We start from the raw sequence: 11,140 nt of genomic DNA, 5'->3' as shown, positions 1-11,140 counted from the left end.
CCCTCTACATTCTCGTGTGTGTGTGTGTGTGTGTGTGTGTGTGTGTGTGTGTGTGTGTGTGTGTGTGTGTGTGTGTGTCCCTGCAGGAGTGACAATGGTCAAAGAGGTGAGCACACCAGCCCAAGCCACTCAATATCCCGGCCCTCCAGTGACTGACAGTCGGGATTATTGGGCATAATGCAGACCAATCTGAGATCCTCGGTGGAAGCTGTTTAAATGCCTGAGAGCCTTCATGATCTCCTTGAAAGGTGGACAGGAGGCCATGCTCCATAACCTGCTCAAAAACACATTGTAGTCGTTGTAAGAAAGACTCGATTTTTGAAGTCAGAAATTGGGGCCCAAGTTTGGGGCCTGCCGCTATATAGCCAGGCAATCTGAATTTAAGAGAGTGGTGAATTCAAGAACGTGGTGAATGTGAAAATGCTCTCGGTAAACTGTAATCCTCTATCAATCCTCTTTTATCCTTTCCATTGGGCAGGTTAGCAAGAGACTTCAGAGAGTTCATACTGCAGGAAAGTAAAAGTAGATACTAAAATATAAAAGTCAACCTCTACTGCCTGTTACAGAATTTCCAGGCCCCAGGGCAGCCTCGCAACAACCACAGCTGAGAACAAAACAAAGGTCCAAAGAGCTGGGCTTTTTGAGAAAATAGATTCTGTACCCTTTGAGGGAAGGGATTGGCCTGAGTCAAACCAGATATTGCTGAGAAAAGTCTTATATTAAGCTTTCATCCATGATCAATACTGGGGGCTAAAGTCATTTCCATCAGATCCTTACTTTTAAAATGGAGACACAATTCACATACCATAAAATTCACCATCTTAAAGGGTACAAGTCAGTGGATTTCAGCATATTCACAAAATTATGCAACCATCACCACTACCTAATTCAGAATATTTTCGTCACCCCAGAAAAAAGCCCCACATGCAGGAACAATCACTCCCCATTCCTCCCTCCCCCATCCCCAGAGAACCACCACTTTACTGTCTGTTTCTAGAGATTTGCTTATTTTGAACATTTCATATTAATGGAATTGTATAATATGTGACCTTTTGTGTTTGGCTTCTTTCAATGAGCATAATGTTTTCAAGGTTTGTCCATGTTGTATGTAGCAAGGATCAGAATTTTATTTCTTTTTATGGCTGAATAATGTTCCATGGTATAATTAGACCACATTTTATCTATTTATCTGTTGACATACATTTGGGTTGTTTCCACTTTTGGTTAATATGAATAATACTGCTAAAAACATTCATGTACAGTGTGTGAGGACATGTATTTTCAATACTCTTGGGCATCTATCTAAGAGTGGAATTGCTAGACCATATGGTAGCTCTATGGGTAAATTTTTGAGAAAATACCAAACTGTCTTCCAAAGCAGTCATACCACTTCACATTATAACCAGTAATGTATGAGGGTTCCAACCTTTCTGCCTCCTCACAACACTTGTTATTGTCTGTCTCTTTCTTTCTGAAGTGGTGTGTTGTTTTATGTGCTTATTGGCCATTTGTATATCTTCTTTGGAGAAAGGTTGATCCTCCAAATCCTTTGCCCATTTTTAAAAATTGGATTTTTAAAATTGTTCCATTGTAACAGTTCTTTATATATTCTAGATATAAATTCCTTATTATACATGTGATTTGCAAATATTGGTCCCATTCCATGGTTTGTATTTTCACTTCATTTTATTTATTTGGTTGGTTGTTTGCTTATTTATTTATTTCTCTATTTATCTTTTAGTAAGTCTCACTCTGTCACCCAGGCTGGAGTGTAGTGGCATGATCAGGCTACCACAGCCTCGACCTGCTGGGCTCAAGAAATCCTTCCACCTCAGCCTTCCAAGTATCTGGAACTACAGGCTAGCACCACCATGCTTGGTTACTTTTTACATTTATTGTAGAAATGAGGTTTCACCAAGTTACCCACGCTTGTCTTGAACCCTAAGCTCAGGCAATCCTCTTGCCTCTTCCTCCCAAAGTGCTGGGATTACAGGCATGAGCCACTGTGCCCAGCTCGTGTTTAATTTTAATGAAGACCAATTTATCTATTGCTTTATTCTATTGTGTGTGTGTGTTTTTTAATGTCATAGCTAAGAAACAATTACCTAATTAAAGATCACAAAGACTTACACCTATATTTCTTCTAAGATTTTTATTTATTATTATTATTTATTTATTTGTTTTTATTTATTCAGGTCTTTGATCCGTTTTAAATTAGTTTCTTAATATGGTATGAGGTAAGGGTCTAACTTCATTCTTGTACATGTGACTAGTCATATGTCCCAATACTATTTCTAGAAAGGACTATTGTATCCCTATTGAATTGTATCGGTAACAATGTCAAAAGTGAGCCTTTCCTCTTTTCTGACATTAGCATTTGAAATTTTAATGTTCCTTCCAAATGCTAAGTGAATGAAGCCAGACATAGATGGCCACATAGTGCAAGAGTTCACTTACATGAATGTCCAGAATAGGAGAATCCATAAAAACAGAAAGTAGATTAATGACTTCCAGAGGCTAGAGGGAGGAGGAAGTTAGGACTAACTGTTAGTAGGTATAGGGTTTCTTTTCTCAAGTGATAAGAAAAGTTCTGGAATTAGATAGTGGTGATGTACAGAATAGCAAATATAGTAAAAAAAACAACAACAACAACACTGAATTACACACTTTTATTTTTATTTTTTGAGTTGGAGTCTCACTCTGTCACCCGGGCTGGAGTGCAGTGATAGGCTTCCGGCCACTGCAGCCTGGACCTTCTGGGCTCTGGCGATCCTTCTGCCTCAGCCTTCCAAGTAGCTGGAACTACAGGTGTGTGCTACCATGCCCAGCTATTTTTTTTTATTTATTGTAGAGATGAAGTCTTGCCAAATTGCTCAGGTGGCTCTCGAACCCGCAGGCTCAGGCAATTCACTCATCTCAGCCTCCCAAAGTGCTGGGATTACAGGCTGAGCCACCGAACCCTGAATTACACACTTTTAAATGTTGATGTCCTCATTTTCTCTTTGATGCATGGATTATTTAAAATGTAATGTTTACCTTCTAAAATTTGTGTGTTTTCCAAATATATTTCTCTCTCTGTGTGTGTGTTTACTACTAATCTAATCATTTTGTGATGAGATTTCAAATTTTAAAATTTTGCTTAGTCTTTTGTTATGGCACAAATTATAGTCTATCTTGGAGAATGTTCCATTGGCTTGAAAAGAAATGTGTATGTTGTGTGTTTATATCTGCTGTTGCTGGGTGGAGTCTTCTATAAAAGAGGTGCGCTGCAAGAAAAAAAAACAAACAGCCCCATTAAAAAGTGGGCAAAAGACACGAATAGACACTTCTCAAAAGAAGATATATGGGCAGCCAATAGACACATGAAAAAGTGCTCAACCTCACTAATCATCAGAGCAATGCAAATCAAAACCACATTGAGATACCACTTATCCCTAGTAAGAATGGCCATCATTAATAAAACAAACAACAGATGCAGGCAAGAATGCAGAGGAAAAGGAACGCTTCTACACTGCTGGTGGGAATGCAAACTAGTGCAACCTCTTCGGAAGACAGTGTGGCGATTTCTGAAAGAACTGAAAATTGACCTTCCATATGCCTCAGCAATCCCCCTATTGGGAATATACCTGGAGGAACTCAAGTTATTCTACCATAAAGATTCCTGCACACGCGTATTTGTTGCAGTTCTATTCACAATAGCAAAAGCATGGAACTAACCATACTGCCCATCAAAGCTGGACTGGATTTTTTTAAAATGTGGTACATATACACAATGAACTATTATGCAGCCATAAAGAAGGACAAACATATGAACTTTGCAGCAACTTGGATGGATTTAGAATCTATCATACTCAGTGATCTATCACAGAAACAAAGAACAGAATACCATATGTTCTCACTCATAAGCAGACCATGAACAATTATCATAATACTATCAGAAAGGGATTGGCAGTAGCAGGAAACTGCCGGGCGGGGGCGGGCGGGTGGGACTGGCGGTTGAGGGAAACTGCCAGGGGAGGGAGGGGCACACCTCATCAACAAGGGTACCCGCGTAATGAACATTTGTATACCTAACCTTAATTGTACCCCACATCTTTAAAATTAAAAAAAAAAAAAGAAAATTATCACTTTTACATGGAAAAAAAAAGTCAGTTAGGTCAGTTGATTGATTGTGTTTTTCAACATCCGCTTGTATCCTTACTGATTTTTCTGCCTATTTGTTCTACCATTGCCTGAGAAAGGAACAATGTATATACTCAAACTATAATTGTGGATTTGTCTATTTCTTGTTTAAGTTTTGTCACTTTTTGTTTCATGTACTGTATTATGAAACTCTGTTAGTGGTGCACAAACATTTTGATTGTTGTATCTTCAATTTTTCTTTGCAGCATTATGAAGTTGTTTCTCTTTATCTCTGGTGCTATTGTTTGTCCTCAAGTCTTCATTTTCTATTAACATAGCCATTCCAGCTTTCTTATGATAAGCATTGCATAGTATATCTTTTTTCATTCTTTGACTTTTGAACTGTTTGTGTGTTTATATTTAAAATGGTTTTCTTGCTTTTTTTTTTATCCTGTCTGATGGTCTGTGCCTTTTTATTGGTGTATTTGGATCATTTATGTTTCATCACAAGTACTTGTAACATACATGTTTGGTTTAGGTATATCATCTTACTACTGTTTTCTATTTGTCCCACTTGTCCTTTGTTACCTTTTGCATCTTGCCTTCTTTTGGATTGAAAGTCTTTTTAATTATTTCATTTTATCTAGAACGTTAACAATTAGCTACAAGCTTTTGGTCTTTGTGCTATTGTTGCTATAAATGTTACTTCTCTGTATGTTGTGAATTACACAGTATTTTGTTATTATTTTTGCTATGATTTTTAAAATAAATTTTTAATGGAAAAATATCTTTTATAGCTATCATGTTTATCATTTCTGGCATTCTTCATTCTTTTGTGTAGATTCAAGTAATATTTTTCTTCTGCTTGAAAAATTTCTTTTACCATTTCTTGTAATGCAGATCTGCTGGTGGTAAACTCTAAGCTTTTATTCATCTCAAAAGGCCTTCACTTTTTTTTCATTAGAAATAGGATCTCTGGGGGAGAAGATGGCAGGCCCAGCAGTGTCCGGGCTCTCCCAGCAGGTGCGATGCTTCAGTACATCCATGGTCAGGCCATTTGCCAAGCTTGTGAGGCCGCCTGTTCAGGTATATGGTATTGAAGGCTGCTATGGCACTGCTCTTTATTCTGCTGTGTCAAAACAGAATAAGCTGGAACAAGTAGAAAAGGAGTTGTCGAGAGTAGCACAACTCCTGAAGGAACCCAAGGTGGCTGCTTCTATTTTGAATTCCTATGTTAAGCGTTCCATCAAAGTGAAAAGCCTAAATGATATCACAGCAAAAGAGAGGTTCTCTCCCCTCACATCCAACCTGATCAATTTGCTTGCTGAAAATGGCCGCTTAGGCAATACCCAAGGAGTCATTTCTGCTTTTTCTACCATGATGAGTGTCCATCGTGGAGAGGTACCTTGCACAGTGACCACTGCATCTCCTTTAGAAGAAGCCACTCTCACTGAATTAAAAACAGTCCTGAAGAGCTTCCTAAGTCAAGGCCAGATATTGAAATTGGAGGTTAAGACTGATCCATCAATTATGGGTGGAATGATTATCCGTATTGGAGAGAAATATGTTGACATGTCTGCAAAAACCAAGATTCAGAAGCTGACCAGGGCTATGCGGGAGGTTATCTAAAAGTGTTGATTTTCTGTCATCAGTGAAAATTCTTAAACTTGGATCAACAATAAAAAGCTTCCAGAACAGACTAAAAAAAAAGAAAAAGAAAGGAAATAGGATCTCTGTTGGCCTGGTTGGAGAACAGTGGTGTAATCAAAGCTCACTGTAGCCTCATATCCTGGGTTTAAGCAATTCTCCCTCTTGAGTAGCTAGGACCATAGGCACATGGACCATGCTTGGCTAATTTTGTGTGTGTGTGTGTGGTAGAGACAGAGATTGCTCAGGCTGGTCTTGAACTCCTGGCCTCAAGTAATCCTTCTGCCTCAGCCTCTCAAAGTGCTGAAATTACAGGTATAAGCCACTGCATTCAGATTGCCTTCATTTTTAAAAGGTATTTTCACTGGATACAGAATTTGAGGTCGATCTTTTGGTTCAGTACATTAAAGATATTGTCTCATTGACTTCTGACTTGCATAGTTTTGACCAGAAGTCTGAAGTATTTCCTATACTTCCTATACTATTATAAAAGAGATCTTTTTCTCAGGCTGTTATGATTTTCTCTTTATCACTAATTTTTAGTAATTTTATTATTATGATGTACCTTGGTAAGATTTTCTGTGTTCATTGTGGTTGGGTTTCACTGTTATTCCTGGATCTATGACATTTATTGTTTTTGTCTAATTTGAAAATGTCTTGGCCACCATTTTGTCAAAAATGTGTTTTCCCTCTTCCTTTTCAATTACATAATATTGATATTGCCATGTGATATTGCCCAACAGGTTATTTAAACTCTGCTCATTTCTTTATTCTTTTTTTTTCAAGTCTTTTCCTCTTGGTGCTTCGTTCTGGATAGTTTCCATTGCTGTTCTGTTTTACTTGTTTTTCTGTAGTGTCGAATTTTCTTTTAATTTCATCTACTGACTTTTCGTTTCAGATATTGTATTTTTTATCACTTGAAGGTCAATTTTTTCCTTATTTCATCTGGTTTTCTTTAAATCCTTGAGCACATTTTGCATATTTATAATGTCTGTCCATTCCTGTATTTTCAACTCTGTCATTTTCAGATTTTTTTCTTTTTTTGAGTTGGAGTCTCACTCTGTCACCCACACTGGAGTGCAGTGGCCGCTCCTGGCCACCACAGCCTCGACCTGCTGGGTTCTGGCGATCCTTCCACCTCAGCCTTCCAAGTACCTGGAATTACAGGCATGCGCTACCACACTCGGCTAATTTTTTAAAATTTATTTATTGTAGAGAAGAGGTCTCGCCAAGTTGCCCAGGCGAGTCTCGAACCCGCAGGCTCAGGCAATCCACTTACCAGCCTCCCAAAGCACGGGATTACAGGCTGAGCCACCGAGTCCGATTAGATGTTTTTATTAACTGATTTTTCTCTTGGTAAGGGTTACATTTCCCTGTTACTTGGTGAGTCTAGTGATTTTTGTTAGGATGTTGTATAGTTTGAAGGTTATAATGTTGAATGTTTGTATTTTTTAAAATCTTTTTTCTTTAGAGTGTTGAGTTTTTATCTGGCAGGAACTCAGTTACTTATGGATAAGACTATTCCTTTATAGGCTTATTTTAAGCTTTGTTACAATAAGTCTAAAATTTCTTTTTCCCTGTGGGTAGTTTAATCTCACTATATGGGCATGGCCCTTATTGGGTCTCCACTAAATGCCCTGGGTTATCAAGCTGATTGACATTTGTACATCTCATATCCCCATGTGAGCTTTCTGGATGTTTCAGCTTATAGCTCCTAGTCATTCTTTGCCCAGCCTTATGAATTTTCACTCTATGTATGAACATGTTAGTATTAAGCAAACACTCAACAGGGCACTTGTGTAGATTTCTAGAGCTTTTTCCACTCAGCTCCCTCTTTTCTAGAACTCTTCCCAACAACTCCTATCTAAAATCTTCTTGACCTTCATGTCTGACTTTTCACTCAACAAGATATTAATACCATGCTCTGCCAGGGATATCTTTCCTTGATGTAAAGTCCAGAGTGTGCCAATCAAAACCTGGGTGATCATTCACCTCATTTATTTCCTTCATCTCAGGGATCATAGTTCTACACTGCATGTTGTACAATATCTGAAGCACGGATCAGTACACTTATTTTGTCCAGTTTTCAGTTGTTTACAGTGGGAAGGTAAATCCGGATCCTGTTGCTTTGTCATGGCCAGGAGCAGAAATCTTAAGAACTGATGTTGATAAAGAAATGGTCAATCCTCTCACCTCTGCCTCCCAAAGTGCTGGGATTACCAAAAAAAAAAAAAAACAAAGAAAGAAATGGTGGATGATAGTGGATGGACCCAGAAGCTACACACTCCTGACCTGGCAGGGGTTCCAGGGCATAGGGAAGCAGCAGAAAAACTCTAGCATCTGCAAATCATGCAGACACAGGTATGACAATGGAGAAGGAAGAAAAACAATGTGGAGGTTACTAAAAACAAATCTCACCTGTGTTCCCAGGTGGCAGGATGTCTCTATTTGCTCTCCAGATCCACTCACCATCCTTCACCCTGGTCTAGCAGTGGCCTGTCTAGACTACATCCATGGGACACCTTTGACCTCTAGTTTCTAGTTGTGTTCAGGCAAAGGGAGGTACAAATAGGAAATGTGAAGGCTGAAAGGTTGTTATTCACCTAGTTCCTTACCTGCCAAATCACTGTGGATCTGTATTGCTCTTCCATCAAAGGCCATACAGCTATACTGTCCTGTCAGGCAGTCCTATCCTTACAGGTACCCTCTCTGGGCTCCAGTTACTATTCTTTATTCTTGACCATTCAGACTTACGGATGGTAATGCCTCCTCAGTGATTTTAAGCCTAAAACATTGCACCTTCTTTTGCTAGCTCTCCTAAACCCTGCCCATAGCTTGATACATAATCGTTTCGTTAAATTATCCTCTTTTCCCCACCAGAAGTCTGACTGATACCATAAGGCTATTGATGATGCCTCTAAATTGTGAACCATCTACTGCCCACTAACTGTAAGACCTTAGGCAGATCACATCACTGACTCTAGCTTCAGTTTACCTTTGGCCTAGTCTTGACTATTTGAGTCCTTATAAATGAGAAGCTCAGACCTCCGGAGGCTGCACCACAGCAGCAGACCTGGGGCAAGATGTGCCCCCACCTCTGCCCCCTCCCCTACCTTGTTTTCTGTCCTTTACTCTTGGAATTCCTAGCTTAGCCACTCTGCTTTATAGTGTAACTCAAGTCTCTTCCTCCAGATCTGAGCAACAGATTCAGCCTGGCAAGGACTAAGAGAGCAGGAGGCCACAGAAGACCACTTACATGGAGACAACTATTACTTGGAGGTCACAGTCAAGGTCAAGTACATACAAGCAACTCCACTTCTAGCCTTGGCCAGTGGGGTTTACCACACAAGGAACTCCTCTCCTTCTGATAAATGCTCCCTGGATATTTTTTATTTTTCAACAAGAAGGACTCATCAATAGCATGAGCAAAGACAAATGCTAAAAGGTAAGAATTTTAAGTAAGAAAGGAGGAAAAGTCATGAGTTTTAAAAGGGTAACTTATATAAGCTTAGTCCTGAAGTCATGAAAGCAAGATAGATAGAAATGGGCACTACACTCTCCCCTAGGCGGAAGTAGATTTAAAAATGAAAGCCAAAGTTATGGAGGAAGAGATGCATGAGCAGAAGCAGCCACAAAGTCAGTGACAGTCTACTCTAGAAGACATTAGGCCATAGTGACGATCATAAAAGTGACCACACAGCCTCTTGGGCAAATATCCCCAGATCTTGTCCTGAGAAAGGAAAAATGAAATGGTCTCCCATGCTCCATGAAAACCCAATAAACCTATTCACCTGGGGAGGGATGTATTTTCTGCCTAGTGCACCTTTTGTGTCTTCTACTTGATCAAGGACCCTTTGGGCTTCTAGTCATGGCAAGCCTCTTCAGTCTCCAGGGTTGATGTTTCTCCCAGAGTGTCACTTGACTCTTGCCCCCAATATAATGCACTGCCCCCTGCCCCTGATGGGACTAAGTGCCAAAGTCTCCAGGACCATGACTCCCAGGTCAGATCCCCTCTCTCCCTTTCCCTCCAAGAGTCCTTCCAAGATATGGGGTAAGGGTAATGTTTCTCTAGAAATCAGACCTCTTCACCCTCACTCTTGTATGGACTTAAATGTGACATTGTATCTCTTTTAGAGAAAAGGCCAGTGTTTTCTTGTTATTTGTTGGCATTAAAGGCAATCCAGACTTACCTGCGAACACACCCAGGCGAGTCGTTGGCCTAGATCTACCCAGGAGCCCAGAGATTCCCAAGTGAGCCAGCAGGTCCCTGGGACAATGGGGGCCTACAACCTCTACATGACCCCTTCTAACCCATCCCCACCATGGATGGGTGGTGAAATCTGACAATGTCCCTCTGTATAGCTCTGGTTTCTGATAAGGACCATCTATGGAAAAAGGCCCTTGCTCACTGTGTCAGCTACTCACACTATTGGTTCAAGGATTTGAGAGTATTCCCTTTGACCCCTCACCCTAACCCCAGTGAGATATTCCTACCAGGTCATCCCTGTACTTAGTATTTTTTACTGAAGGAAGAGAAGAGACAATCCAACAGCGATTTACTATTGTTAGAGTAATTAATACCCTAAAGTCCTAAGCAGGAATGACTGAAAGGCTTAAGGTTCTTGAACTCTTCAAATTCTTCAAATGAATCTTATGTTTATTTTCCCTACCTCCTCTAATCAAGTTTCAGGCCCTCACCTGTCTGTACACTGACTGAATTAACTTTGTCTGGGATGGGATTTGGAGAAAGAAGACACAATGCCTTGCAGTTAACAAGTGGCAGCCCTGGAGTTTCTGTACAGGAGGACCTAGTGAGGGAATCGGGAAGATACAGGGGCTGGAGGATTTTTCACCAGGCTGTTTGTCTAGTAAACATCTATTTTTCACTCGGATTGCATGTTTATTTAGAATGACCTTAGAGGAAGGCAAAGGAGATTGGAAAAGAGGGGAGCAAGGCCTTCCAAAATCGCCTCTTGGCACCAACATTAGAGTTGGTAACTCCTGCCTAAGAAGGTCTAACTCCCTTATCAGATTTCCTCACTTCTCATTTTTTTTTCTTTCCCTTTTCACTCATTTAATCCTTGGTAAATCCCGCATCATTATTCTTTATTTCATTCATTCACATATCCACTCATCCGCCCACCCTTCCATCCATCCGCCCACCCATCCACCCATCCGCCCACTCACCTACCCATCCATTCATCCATCCACTCATCCACCCATCTACTCACCCATCCATCTATTCACTCATTTACCCATCCATCCACCATTCTTTCACTCCATTTGCCCATCAATCCATCCATTCACTCATTCACCCACTCACTCACCCATCTATTCCATCCACCCATCCATTTATCCATGAGGGCATCTC

General features: G+C 40.2%; 1 pseudogene across 2 annotated transcripts in view; it reads left to right on the top strand.

Moving 5' to 3' along the window:
• LOC103252686 overlaps positions 1–5,821 on the top strand; it is a 25,470-nt pseudogene extending 19,649 nt beyond the window's left edge. Inside the window, exon 2 of one of the 2 annotated variants that reach the window (XR_002481528.1) lies at positions 5,117–5,821. The product of XR_002481528.1 is annotated as an ATP synthase subunit O, mitochondrial pseudogene, transcript variant X2 (transcript). Of the gene's footprint in view, positions 1–5,101 lie in introns of those variants that run through there. The other variant, XR_503804.2, reaches the window with a different exon arrangement.
• The last annotated feature ends 5,319 nt before the right edge of the window (positions 5,822–11,140 follow it).

The sequence above is a fragment of the Carlito syrichta genome, unplaced genomic scaffold (assembly GCF_000164805.1).
Source record: "Carlito syrichta isolate Samal-C Ts95f unplaced genomic scaffold, Tarsius_syrichta-2.0.1 Scaffold169268, whole genome shotgun sequence".
Taxonomy (NCBI): domain Eukaryota; kingdom Metazoa; phylum Chordata; class Mammalia; order Primates; family Tarsiidae; genus Carlito; species Carlito syrichta.
This window is presented reverse-complemented; position numbering and strand designations above follow the sequence as displayed.